Source organism: Temnothorax americanus, unplaced genomic scaffold (assembly GCF_048541705.1).
Source record: "Temnothorax americanus isolate GAGA-0224 unplaced genomic scaffold, ASM4854170v1 Scaffold132, whole genome shotgun sequence".
NCBI lineage: Eukaryota > Metazoa > Arthropoda > Insecta > Hymenoptera > Formicidae > Temnothorax > Temnothorax americanus.
Genome location: NW_027509267.1, coordinates 142,625 through 156,880, shown reverse-complemented (window position 1 = coordinate 156,880; position 14,256 = coordinate 142,625).

The window sequence follows — 14,256 nt, the reverse complement described above, 5'->3', positions numbered from 1 at the left end:
AGCGCACTGTGTGGACCTCGTCATCGGCAACCTGGGACACGTGGACATCGAATTCAAGGTATTAATACACGTAGACACCGAAAACTACGGAGCGCACTATGTGGACCTCGTCATCGGCAACCTGGGACACGTAGACATCGCATTCAACATATTATTACACCTGGACACCGAAAACTACGAATCGCACTGTGTGGACCTCGTCATCGGCAACCTGGGACACGTGGACATCGAATTCAACGTATTATTACACCTGGACACCGAAAACTATGAAGCGCACTGTGTGGACCTCGTCATCGGCAACCTGGGACACGTGGACATCGAATTCAAGGTATTAATACACGTAGACACCGAAAACTACGGAGCGCACTATGTGGACCTCGTCATCGGCAACCTGGGACACCTAGACATCGAATTCAACGTACGATTACACCTGGACACCGAAAACTACGAAGCGCACTGTGTGGACCTCGTCATCGGCAACCTGAGACACGTGGACATCGAATTCAAGATATTAATACACGTAGACACCAAAAACTACGGAGCGCACTGTGTGGACCTCGTCATCGGCAACCTGGGACACGTAGACATCGCATTCAACGTATTATTACACCTGGACACCGAAAACTACGAAGCGCACTGTGTGGACCTCGTCATCGGCAACCTGGGACACGTGGACATCGAATTCAAGGTATTAATACACGTAGACACCGAAAACTACGGAGCGCACTGTGTGGACCTCGTCATCGGCAACCTGGGACACGTAGACATCGCATTCAACGTATTATTACACCTGGACACCGAAAACTACGAAGCGCACTGTGTGGACCTCGTCATCGGCAACCTGGGACACGTGGACATCGAATTCAAGGTATTAATACACGTAGACACCGAAAACTACGGAGCGCACTATGTGGACCTCGTCATCGGCAACCTGGGACACGTAGACATCGCATTCAACATATTATTACACCTGGACACCGAAAACTACGAAGCGCACTGTGTGGACCTCGTCATCGGCAACCTGGGACACGTGGACATCGAATTCAACGTATTATTACACCTGGACACCGAAATCTATGAAGCGCATTATCTGGATCCCGTCATCGGCAACCTGGGACACGTGGACATCGAATTCAAGATATTAATACACGTAGACACCAAAAACTACGGAGCGCACTATGTGGACCTCGTCATTGGCAACCTGGGACACGTAGACATCGAATTCAACGTATTATTACACCTGGACACCGAAAACTATAAAGCGCACTATCTGGAGACCTTGTCATCGGCAACCTGGGATACATAGACATCAAATTCAAGCTTGATTCATAAGAATCGACTTAAAAATTCCCTAGCGGCACTTTCTGCCAAGCATAGAGAACCTACTTTTCCGTTGACTCAATATTTATTATATATATACCTAATTTTTACTTAAATAGAAATCTTCCTCCTGACCGATAAGTTTATCGACCTAATTTTGAAATACGCGCGCGATATCGAAACTGGCGATACCTGCGCCGCCAGCGTCGAAAAAGTGAAAGTGACGTTTCTCTGATGACGTCATAATAGATCGCAGCGTTAGGAGGAGACGGAGGAGACGGAGACGTATCTTAAAAATAAATTTTCACATTTGGACTTTGCGTCGCAATATCTCCGCTCGTAGGGCACGTAGCGGAATATTATGAGAGAAACCCCCCCCTAATTGGACCCCAAGCTATCGATCAAGCCTACTTAGAACTTGATCCGTTCACTCGTTATCGAGATCTCAACATCTCGGGTACTCGCAACTCGTCGCGTCGCGTAAAAGAGTCACGGTCGGTCTCGCTCCGCGTGTACTTGGCGCGAGACACTACCGTGTCTCTTGATGCAGTAGTAAAATTAATTAGGATGAAAAAGAAGGATCATTATGAAAATATGATAGATTTTAATAAGGAAAATCCTACGATTATGTGGAAAACTTTAAAAGAAATTATTAGAGGCGAGCCAGTATATGCAAAAGAAATAAAAGATATAGATTTTGAAATATTAGATAACATAGATTATAGTACAACAAGGTGCAATATAGCGGATAAATTTAACTTATATTATATACAGAGTATTAATAGTATAATAAAATCTATAATCGAGGATAAGTCTACAGGCGCAGGTAAAAGAATTATTTATGCTATAGAAAATATGGAAACTATGGAAAATTTTGAGAATATCACGATAGAACAGCTAGAGAAAATTGTTAAGGGACTGCCACAAAAGAAAGGTACGGAAGAGGGAATTACTAGCGATATATTAAAAGCAACGTTTTGCGTAATAAAAGAGGAATTTGTTGATATAATAAATAACTCTCTGAGAGATGGTTGCTGTCCAGAAAGTTGGAAAACGTCTACAATAATACCGATTCCAAAAGTAGATAAAACCAAGAAGGCGAGGGAATTTAGGCCTATTAATGTGTTACCTATATTTGAGAAAGTGTTAGAATTAGTAGTAAAAGAGCAAATTGAAATATATTTAGAAAATAATAGTATTATAACTGAACATCAATCGGGCTTTAGAAAACACTATTCATGTGAAACAGCGATACAAACTGTTATAGACGAATGGAAACTGATAGTTAGTGAAGGGAGAATGGTGGGGGTAATTTTCATGGATCTGAAGCGAGCGTTTGAAACAGTAGATAGAGAAAGATTACTAGGAAAATTATATCAATATGGAATCAGAGGTAAGGTTCTTGAATGGTTTAATTCATATCTAACGAATAGAACTCAGAAGGTGAGATTTAATAATAAATGGTCAAAATTAATGGCAACGGAATATGGAGTTCCACAGGGATCTGTATTGGGACCTTTGTTATTTATACTTTACATAAATGATATAATCAAAGTCTGTCCAGAAGAGTGTAAGATAAAAATGTTTGCCGATGATACTTTAATATATGTAGAGGGAGAAAGTAGCGCAGAACTAGAAAGGAAAATGAATTCGATGTTTGTTATAGTAGAGAGAGAGAGAGAGAGAGAGAGAGAGAGAGAGAGAGAGAGAGAGAGAGAGAGAGAGAGAGAGAGAAAAGTGGATGAATATAAATAAGTTAAAAATGAATGCAGGGAAAACGAAATATATGATAATTAGAAGTGTAAGAAAAGAGCTAAGAGGTAATATTATGTTTACATGCTTAGATGGAACTGAGATAGAGCGTGTCGAAATGATGAAATACCTAGGTATAATAATTGACGATAGGCTTAGATTTAGAGATCACTGTGATGATATGCTAAAGAAAATAGGAAAAAAAACGAGTTTTCTTAATAGAATAGGTAATTACATATTGGCTTATATCATAGCTCCTCATTTTGAGTATTGTGCAACGTTATTAATTGACATGAGTGAAACGGAGCTAACCAGGCTGCAAAAAGCGCAAAATTGAGCTATGAGAGTCATACTGCAATGCAATAGATATACCAAAGTGGAGCATATGCTGCAAGCGCTGCAGTTTATGTCCATAAGACAGAGGCTATATTATAATGTGTGTACATTTATCTTTAAAGCGGTGAACAACATGCTACCGGAACAATTAAAAGACCGTCTAGAATTAGTGGGAAAGAACACTGATAGGCAAACCAGACAAACCGGCGATATAGCAATAGTGTTTCGTAGGACGAGAAATGCGCAACAAAGTATGTTCTATGAAGGAGTAAAAATGTATAACGCACTGCCAGCCGAAATTAAAAGATGCGAAGAACTAAAAATGTTCAAACGTGTGCTAAAAGAGTACGTTCTGTTGTATGTATAAATATGTAGTATGTAAAAATAGCTGAGAAAACTAATAAAGGTCATTTATTCATTCTCTCTCTCTCTCTCTCTCTCTCTCTCTCTCTCTCTCTCTCTGTTCCTGCTTTGAGCAAACATATCTCTGCCGCTAGCTGCCTTCGGGCATTTTCTGTTACAGTATCGAGCAGGTCTTTTGTTGCTTGTTAAGACTGATATTGCGTCTTTCTTTCCTTGCAACTACTGTTACGGATTTCGAGGTATTTCTTATTCTAACCTCACTTCCGCCTCATTGCTTTGGATTGACGTGGACTTTTGCTGCGCATGCTCCTGCCTTTCTTATCTGTATGCTGTCCTACTTTTCACGCTGGTTTACGCACGAGTTACCATCGGTAGGTTTCGGCACGTGCCACCGCTTGTTACCATCTGTGGCTTTTGCACGTATTCTATCTGCTACTGACTGGTTTGCCCAACTGCATCACTTTGGTTCTGATCTTGACTTTTTGGCGTATAACTCATGCAGTGCTACAAGTGTAAGAAGTCAATTGCAACTACATCTGTTGCATGCGAGTGCAGCAAACTGTTTCATCCCGGCTGTGTCAAGTCGTATTCCTTGTCCAAATACGCGGATCACTGCTGTAGAGCCTTGGCAGCGTTACAAGTCTTACCGCTCACGCCGCAGACTGACAGGTGTACATAAGCATCTATTTTTGAGGATATGGCTTCTCCTTCTGACACGCAACCACAGTCTACTGAAGCGCTGTTGAGGTCTATATGGTCAAGGATGGAGGAATCTGACAAAAAACTGGCTACCTTTATGGAGGATCTGCGATCTAAGAACAAGGAATCGAATAGTAAATTGGCGGCGTTTATGGAGGATCAGCGTAGTATAAATAATGAAATTAATAACAAACTGAGCAAGCTGAACCTTATCGCGGAAACGGTTGCCCAAAACTCTCAGCGTATCACTAAGTTGGAGCAGGAGTGCTCGAATCAGGCGCGTGATATCCAGGCTTTAAAAACTGCTCAGGCGCGGGATATCCAGGCTCTAAAAACCGCTCAGCCAAATGAGCGTTCTGAAGTTGAGAACAAGTTAATTGTTTCCGGACTGCCTGCGGCGTCGTTGATTGCCCCGACTGAGCTTATTGGCAAGGTATTCAATGTCCTGGATATACAGCATCTCTCCTGCCATATTCTTAATGTTAGACCTATGACACGTAAATCTCAACCTGAAGCGACTCCTGGCAGTTCTACGAGGACTGGTGAAAATTGCTCGCTAGTGGTCACCGTGGCGTCTGGTGCTGTCCGCGATGAAATTATTTCTAAAAAACGAGCCAGACGCGTGCTTAAGCAGAGTGAAGTATGTGAAAATGGCTCTGATCGCAGCATCTTTGTTAACGAGATGTTACCCAAGGCTACGTATGATTTATTACAGCACACAAAACGTGTTGCTAAAGAGAAAGGCTATAAACACGTTTGGGTCAAAGGAGGTCGTATATGCGTCAGATCCTCTGATGGCACCCCCGTAATCCATATCGAGTCGGATAAAGATCTTACTGACTTGGTTTGACTCGATCGAGCCGAGTACACAATAGCTTCAGTTACAAGGAATTGTTCAACCAGGAACTCTCAGTTTTGCGTGGCACAGCTTAATGCCAACTCCCTTCGCAGTCATATCGATCTTATTAGACTTCATTTTAACACATGCTCTCATCACATCATCTCAGTGTCTGAAACATGGCTTAACGCTGACATTTCTGACAACCTAGTGGCGTTAGACGGATACTTTTTGGTTCGTCATGATCGTGAGGGCAGGAGGGGTGGAGGAGTGGCCTGCTATGTTCACAACGCACTTAAAGCTAAGGTCATCGCTGTTTCTGCGAGGGTAGAAAACGCCCCTGAATACATCATTGTTGACATTCGCCTGCCTAACGACGAGGCTGTACTGCATCTGTCTATAGAAGACCAAAGGGTCTACTTTTACACGACTTTGAGGAGGTGATCACGGGAGTTATGCACTTATACAAAAATGTTATTATAGGCGGCGATTTAAATTGTAACCTTCTTTCTAATAATTATGAAGCAGGATACCTGCGTGAACTGATGTCAAGCATGTCAATGAGTATTGTACCCTCGGGTGCTACACATCACACGGCTACTTCTGACTCGTGGCTTGACGTCTTGGCGGTGGATGACAGCGATAAAGTTCAGGCTTTTGTCAAATCTGAATGCCCGTTTATAGCTGGTCACGATCTTATCGAACTGACGCTTTCACTGAGGACGGGCATGGATCTTGAGCGCACCGTCTCAAGACGTAGCTATAGGAGCATTGATGGTGACCAGTTTCGGGATGATCTTCGTTCGATTGAAGGTAGCTCCGCGTTCCAGATGCGCATTCGGGCCATTGCTGGTGACCAGACGGTGCCTGGAGTTGATGATCTCTGTGCGGTAGTGTCGCAGACCTTGATCGAAGCACTGGATGTGCATGCTCCGATACGAGAGATTGTGATTAAAAGGCCCCCTGTGCGATGGCTCACTGAAGACCTGAAGACCCGGCTACGTGAACGAAATAGACTGTATAAACATGCGAAGCGATCCAATAGTATACTAGCCTACGCCACCTATAGACTTTTTCGTAATCGGTTAAATGCGGATATTAAGCGTGCGAAAAGTGAGTTTCAGTTCAACTCCTTAATAAAAATCACTGATTCAAGCAAGTTATGGAGGGAGTTAGCGCGTCTTGGATTGGTCAAATCCACTTTAGTTTCTCCTTTGCAAGTTTTTACGTCTGATCAGCTGAACGCGTATTTTGCTTCTGTATATGACGCTCAATCTCCGTGTACTTATGCAGATTTTGTCTTGGCCACTGCCCAGGTTGTCAGACCGTCCCATCATCCGGAGTTTGACTTTTCCACGGTAACGCCTAATGATGTCCTTAAACTCCTTGCGGATGGACCCCTTCACTCCTATGCATCGGGCTCGGATGGTATTCCAATGTTTGTTCTGCGGATTGCTTGGTCTGTTATGGGCCCATGGCTTGTGGAGTTATTTAATAGATCACTTGAGACCTCCGTGTTTCCGTCTCAATGGAAGCGTGCGTTGATCCGCCCTCTTTCTAAGGTCCGTATTTCATTGTCTCCGTCCGATACGAGACCTATAGCTAATCTGCCTGAGCTGTCGAAAATCCTCGAAAAGATCGTTGCCTGGCAGATTGTACACTATCTTAATGATCATAATCTCTTAAATCTCAGACAATCAGCATACCGACCTGGTTATAACACCCAGGCTGCTCTCTTGCGAGTCTGTAATGACATAAAGAAAGGTATAGACGAGGGGTTGATCACAATCATGGTATTATTTGACTTCAGCAAGGCCTTTGACATGGTCCCGCACCTTCGACTTCTCATAAAATTGAAAGCGTTGGGTTTTTCTGATGCAGTTCTGGCATGGCTCTTCTCGTATCTGACTGGAAGATCTCAGGCAGTTGTTGATGAGACTGGTAAATTTTCCGGCTGGCGGTTTACGTGGGGTGGTGTACCTCAGGGTTCCGTGTTGGGTCCTCATTTGTTCTCCCTTTACGTGAATGACATAGGTTGTGTCTTACGCTACTCGGAACATATGATATTTGCGGACAATATTCAGATTTACTACAGATGTTTTCCGGCTAACATTCGTCAGGGTATTGGGCTAATTACCAAAGATGCTAATGCTATCTTCGATTATGCTCGCGAAAACGGTCTTAAACTTAATCCGTCTAAATCTAATGTCATGATATTTGGGAGTAATGTGCATGTCAGCAACATCAGCCTCGGTACTCTGCCGCCGGTTATTGTTAATGCTGTGCCCTTGCCTTTTATGACTGAGGTGAGGAACTTGGGGGTGATCTTTTCACCTAACCTGTCGTGGAGGAAACATATTTCACTAGTTTCACGTAAAACTCATAATGCGTTACATAAAATTAAGTTCAACAAAAACAGCCTTTCTACTGCATTAAGAGTAAAACTTGTTGTCACCTTGGTCCTGCCTCATATAGATTACTGCTGTTTAGTATATCATAGTCTAACTGGTGAACTCAACACTAAACTTCAGAGGCTGGTAAACTGTAGCATACGGTTCATCTTCAATCTCAGGCGTGACGAACATATTACTCCGTATAGGCGGAGACTGGGCTGGCTTAGTGTTGAGAACAGAAGGCTTTATTTCCTTGGATGCCAGATGTATCGAACCATTCACATGCGTTCTCCATCATATTTAAGCGATCTCTTTACCCAGCTGGATCCAGCGCTACGGAGATCTGAACGACATGCCACCTCTTCTCAAACATTTAATCTGCCTGCTTATAGAACTGTCACATATAGGAATTCTTTCCACATTTCGTCCATATATTTCTGGCAATCACTACCGTCTTGCATTACATCGGCATCTTCTCTGGGATCCTTCAAGAGCTTTCTACGGTCTTTTTTACTGGCGTCTGAATATGAGTCAGGGTAGAGCTGAACGGCTTATTGTGTTGTGTACTGATGTAATTTTGATTGAGAGTATTGTGTAGTTTTAAGTATTCTGTACATATTGACAATTATTTTCTATATACTAACGTTATACTATAATACATGCGTCAAATAAGCGTTGATTAGATTAGTTGCGTATCGATATAAACTTGATCGAGAGAGCATAATGTAGTATGAAGTATTCTGTACATATTGTTACGTATTGTTAAGTATTTTATATACATTATCGTCATGTTTATACATGCGTCAAATAAGTGTTGATGAGATGAGTTCAAACAACTGATCATGAACATGCTGTCTCCTTTTATTTTTGAACTCACATAATCTTCCGTCTTTTATGTTTAGCTATTGCTTATACTTTTGCTCAGAGTCTTTATGCTTACACTACGTTATATATATTACGGCTATGTTATGAATTTGCCTTATAGCTTATACTTGGGCTTAATAAAGATCATCTCTCTCTCTCTCTCTCTCTCTCTCTCTCTCTCTCTCTCTCTCTCTCTCTCTCTCTCTCTCTCTCTCTCTCTCTCTCTCTCTCTCTCTCTCTCTCTCTCTCTCTCTCTCTCTCTCTCTCTCTCTCTCTCTCGGTGAGTACTGACAGTCGCTTATTATCTTGCTCTTATCAAGGTGAATTTTTCTGCTGCCGCGTGCTGCCTTCGGGCCGTCTTGTTGCAGATTTTGGCAAGCTTTTGGCTGCTCTTCACGCATGCTTATTTTCCTTCTTGGAGGCGATTTCCCTGCTCTGAGTATTTTCAAGGAAAATCATTGTGTGATCTAACCTCAATTGCGGGGTCTTGGAATTGCCTGAGCGTGGTGTTGCTTCCTGCTGCGCATGCGCCTGGCCTGTCGATCTGTTCTTGCGCCTTTCAATCAGCGTGCCGTTCGCGGGCATGCGCCTGCCTAGTGTGGACTGCTCCTGCCTCCTCTTCTGATTGGTTGTCGTGTGGTGCCAACCGCGATCTTCTGAACCAGCATATTTTCGCATCGTGTGGCGTGATCGTCTGGTGCGTGCATGCTCTTCGGGTAGTCTTATACTTGCGTGAGCGACAGTGGGGAGATGCAGTGTGCTAGGTGCAATAAACAAATAGCGACTAACTCCGTTGAATGTGAATGTAAGAGAGCGTTTCACCCGGGTTGCGTTAAACCGTATGCAATTACCAGATACGCTGACTCCTGTTGCAAGTCGCTACTCAACATTCTGCCTCTTACGCCCGGCATCGGGCATGCTGAGCGAGCACTTGATTTTGACACCATGTCAACCTCTGCAAGTGGCGATGCACAGTCTCTGTTACAGTCTCAGCCGGTTTCGCAGTCTCAAGGTGACACAACAAACAGCTTTTTATTTTTACTGACCGAGCAGCTGAGGGAGTCGAATGCACAATTTTCTGCCTTCGTCGAGGAGCAACAGCGTACGAATAGTGTGCTAAGTGCAAAATTTTCTGCCTTCGTTGAGGAGCAACAGCGTACGAATAGCGTGCTGAGTGACAAGCTTGACAAACTGAATTGCATTGCGAGTGGTGTTGAGCGCAATAGTCAACGTATTGTTGAATTGGAGCAGCGTTGCGATGCTCTTACTAATGAGATCCGTGTGCTTAAGGAGGATCGTGCGCTTTCTCCTCCTGCACGGAATGTCTATACCGCGAATGAAATTATTATATCGGGAGTTCCTGCCGAGATGTCTGTAGCTCCGTCTGAATGTGCAAGCAGGTTATTTAACAGTTTAGAAATTCCTGAACTATCCTGCCATATTCTGGACGTTCGACCTGTTGTACGTAAACCTCTGCCGGTTGGGACTGCTGACCTTCGCCCCTCGCCGACTCGTACATCGCAGACTGGCTCCCTAATTGTTACTCTGGCTTCGAAGGCTGTTTGCGATGTGGTTATGGCGAGGAAGCGAACTCGGCGGTCGCTCACGCAGAGGGAGGTCTGCGGCAACGACTCCAGTCGGAGCGTGCATGTCAATGAGCTACTCCCCAAAAATATTCACGATCTGTTGCAACAAACCAAGAAAATCGCCAGAGAGCGGTCTTATAGGTATGTCTGGGTAAGGGCGGGTCGCATTCTTGTCAGGCAATCTGATGGCAAGCCTGCTATTTTTATTGACTCGGTTGCAGATTTTAGCAAACTTGTTTGACATGCGGGCTCCGACCCTTCAACTTCTGCCGTTCGCGATGGCGGGTGTTCTTAGTTTGCCTGTTTTCGAGTTGCCCAATTTAATGCCAACTCTCTGCGCGGTCACATGGATTATATCAGAATGTTTTTTGCCAATCGCTTCTTCCATATTATATCCATTTCTGAAACGTGGCTGAATGAGAGCATTTCCGACGTCACTGTGGCGTTAAGCGATTACTTCCTAATTCGTAATGATAGAGTGGGACGCATGGGCGGTGGGGTTGCGTGCTATGTGCTGTGACGTTGCGGCTCGCCGCATCGTCGCGGCGCCCCGCCGCCGTCACAAGACGCGGAATTTCGCGCCCAGGGACGGACCAGGGAGGCAACGGCGAGATCTCCAGGGGTCGTAATTAATTGCGTTTCCACGTTCTGATGACGTTCTTTTTTTTTGCAATGTAATACGCGCGGCACCTCACCCACACCACGGCAAACCTTCGAGGGAGTACGTGGCGAGGAAAATCAAGGACGATCGATGACCCGGGAGGGGTGGCAAACGCGGAAGCAGCAGAGATCGCGGGCTGGCGAGAGCAGCGCGGCAGGCGGGCGGCACGTGCGGCAGCGACGAACGAGGCCGCCGATAGCGGGGCCCCAAGCGCATGGGTGAACACCCGGCTTCAGCAAATGATCTCTACAAAACATCGACCTACGGGGTAACTGATCACCGCCCTAGGGTCAAACCGGAGGCACACCGGCGAGAACCGAATTCCGTCCGCTGCTAAGGACAGAATTGAGGAGTCGCACGCCGCCGAGGGACCGCTGCACGCCCCCGAAGGATCTCGTATCGACAGCACTGCGCCGGGACACCGCGGGCTTGCAAGCTCGCGCCCGATTGGCTCGCGCGCCCCTCAGGAAGGGGTACCGTATCGATTCCGCAATCGAGCGGGTCTAGCGTTTTCACTCTCTGGTCGTCCGTCGGCGAGAATCGTTTTGTAAGATACGCGATAGCCACCCCGAGTCGGGTATTTCGATATTCGTCTGGAGGATCGAGGATCGTGGTGGAAGGCGACGGCGAGGAGCCCAGGAGGAGGCGTATTCCCGGTGAGGTTGCCCGTAAATCGCGATATGTAAAGCCACGACACCGCCCTTCGGTACACGCTCTCGCTCGGGATAACGTATGTTAAGATTGAGTGTAATTTCGCGATCGATAACGAGAGCGAAGGGCCTCGGGATGGTATCGTGGCCGCGGAACCGTGGAACAAGCGTTGTGGCGAACCCCTGGAGATCGCGATAGGCGTTAATGAGTCGATATCGCGAGTATATTGCGTTGTCCTCGCGACCTTGGTGTACGGCCGCATACGGGCCGGTAGTTCGTCAATTGCGTACCGTTTCTTCGCGTCGGGAAATTCTGGTGTTCGAGCGTCGGTGCTAGCGTATCGATTTGTGTTCGAATTTCGTTATTACGGGTTGATAATTGTGCTCTCGCGTTGAGAAACTTTGCGTCCGGTATTACTTGCGTTGCGTCCTATACTCGCGTTAAGAAATTACCGGCGTTCACACGCTTCGTGCGTTTAGATGTTAATTGCGTAGTTCTTCCTATTAGCGTTCCGTGGATATTAGAAGCGCACTTCGAGTCAAAGGTGGTGTGGCCTTCTCCACACCTGGCGCCCAACATTATTAGCGATATCGCGATTTGCTTGGTTAAATGACTTGGCGCCTCCCCGTTGCGCCCGAGCCGAATATCTCGCGTTAAGTTAAGATATTATTGCGACAGAGTTTTCGTACGGTCCCGGACGTGGTTTCCACGCAATCCAAGCGTGACGTACCATTAATTCGCGACATTTTGTGTTGAACCTCACTCTCGTGAGTGATATTAAGCGTCTTATTATTATTCATATCATATTATTAATTGTTTGAGAATAGAACCTTCAGCGGGTTTATTAGAGACCCACTCCGTGGGTGTCTCGCGTCCGCAGTAATATTAGTTCTGTTAAATGAATCTCGACACCCCGCCACCGGCTATTCTTGATTTATTTATCGAAATTATCTTGTGTTTGATCAAAGCCGGATGGATAAACGTTGTTATTTTCTCGACAACCAGTACTCAATAAATGTTATATTCTTTGTTATCTGACTGAGTATGCAATTAACGTGTCACCCCGCCGGGTATCGCGCCGCCCTTCATTAACCCCGCCCGTGATTAGGTCAAGCTAGCCGATTCCACGCACCTCCACACTTCGTCTTGCGTCTCGTTTAGGTTTTCGCGATTTCGTGGACGCGAAGGTACGCGTCTGGCGCCCAACCTTCGGAACATTTCGTGGAGTATCGGAGGTGCGAGGAAATCACTGGAGAGGCGAACCATCCCGCTCTCCTAAGTCCTTTTGATCCGGCTCACGTCCCGGAGCGGTCCGGGAGTGCAAAAAGTCGTGACAGTGCATAAATCTCTTCGTGTCAAAATTCTGGCCACCTCCAGCAATATCTGTTTTAACTCGCCTGAATATATTCTGTTTGAAGCACGTGTACCCGATGGTGAATCCGTTCTTTTTGCAACTATTTATAGAAGACCTAAAGGTCTTTTCTTGCACGATTTTGTTGAGTCCTTAAACCAATTCTCTCACCTTTATAAGAATATTATTGTTGGTGGTGACTTGAATTGTAATCTTATGTCTGCGAGTTTTGAGGCGAGTTACCTGCGTGATCTCATGTCTGGTCTGGCTTTGCATATTATTGATTCTGGGCCTACCTATCACACGGCGACTTCTGATTCTTGGCTTGATGTGTTCGTGATTGATGATGTCGAAAAAATTAAGTCCTTCTCTAAATCTCAGTGTCCTTTCATTGCCGGTCATGATCTCCTTGTGCTGTCTGTGTCTCTTAATTCCAAACTCTGCCTATCATCTACTATTTCTCGACGGAATTATAGGGGCATTGATGGTTCTAAGTTTTGTGATTACCTTCGTTCCATTGCTGACTCTGTACGTGCCAAATTGGACTCGTTACCCTGTCATGCCGGCGTGGACAGTTTGTGCGAAGTGCTGTCTGTCAGCTTATTGGGTGCACTTGACGTCTTTGCCCCTATTCGTGTCCTTGAAATTAAGAAGCCTCCTGTAAAGTGGCTTACCTCGGAACTGATGGCAAAGTTACGTATTCGTGATCAGTTGTATAAGCGTGCCAAACGTGCTAATAGCCTCCTAGATTATGTCACTTACAGACTTTTCCGTAACAAGCTCAATGCTGACATCAGGCGAGCTAAGAGCGAATATTACTTTAATTCCCTTATGTGCGTCAATAATCCTGCTAAACTCTGGAAAGAGCTTGCTCGGCTTGGACTCGCCAAATCCACTTTTGCTTTTCCTTTGCAATTCTTCTCGCCTGACAAGTTAAACACATACTATGTATCTGTTACGAACGCTCAGCCGATCTGTACTTACTCTAACTTTATTTCAGCCATTGCTTCAATCAGTGGTCCCTCTGATCGCCCTGAATTCGTCTTCTCTACCATCTCGTCGAATTCAGTATCCAAGGTTTTATCCGAAAAACCTCTTCACTCGTTTGCATCGGGTGTAGACGGAATTCCCTTGTTCATTCTACGTCTTGCATTGCCTTTCATCCTGCCTTTAATAACATCCATGATGAATCGATCTCTGGACACTTCTGTGTTTCCGTCTGAATGGAAAAAAAGCCTACATTCGTCCACTCTCAAAAATTCGAACACCTCTATCACCGTCTGACACGAGACCGATTGCAAACCTGTCTGAATTTTCTAAATTATGTGAGAAGATTGTAGCTTCTCAAATTCTTGATTACTTACATGATCATGACATCTTAAATCCCAGACAATCTGCATATCGTGTGGGCTATAACACACAGTCAGCACTGCTACGTGTGA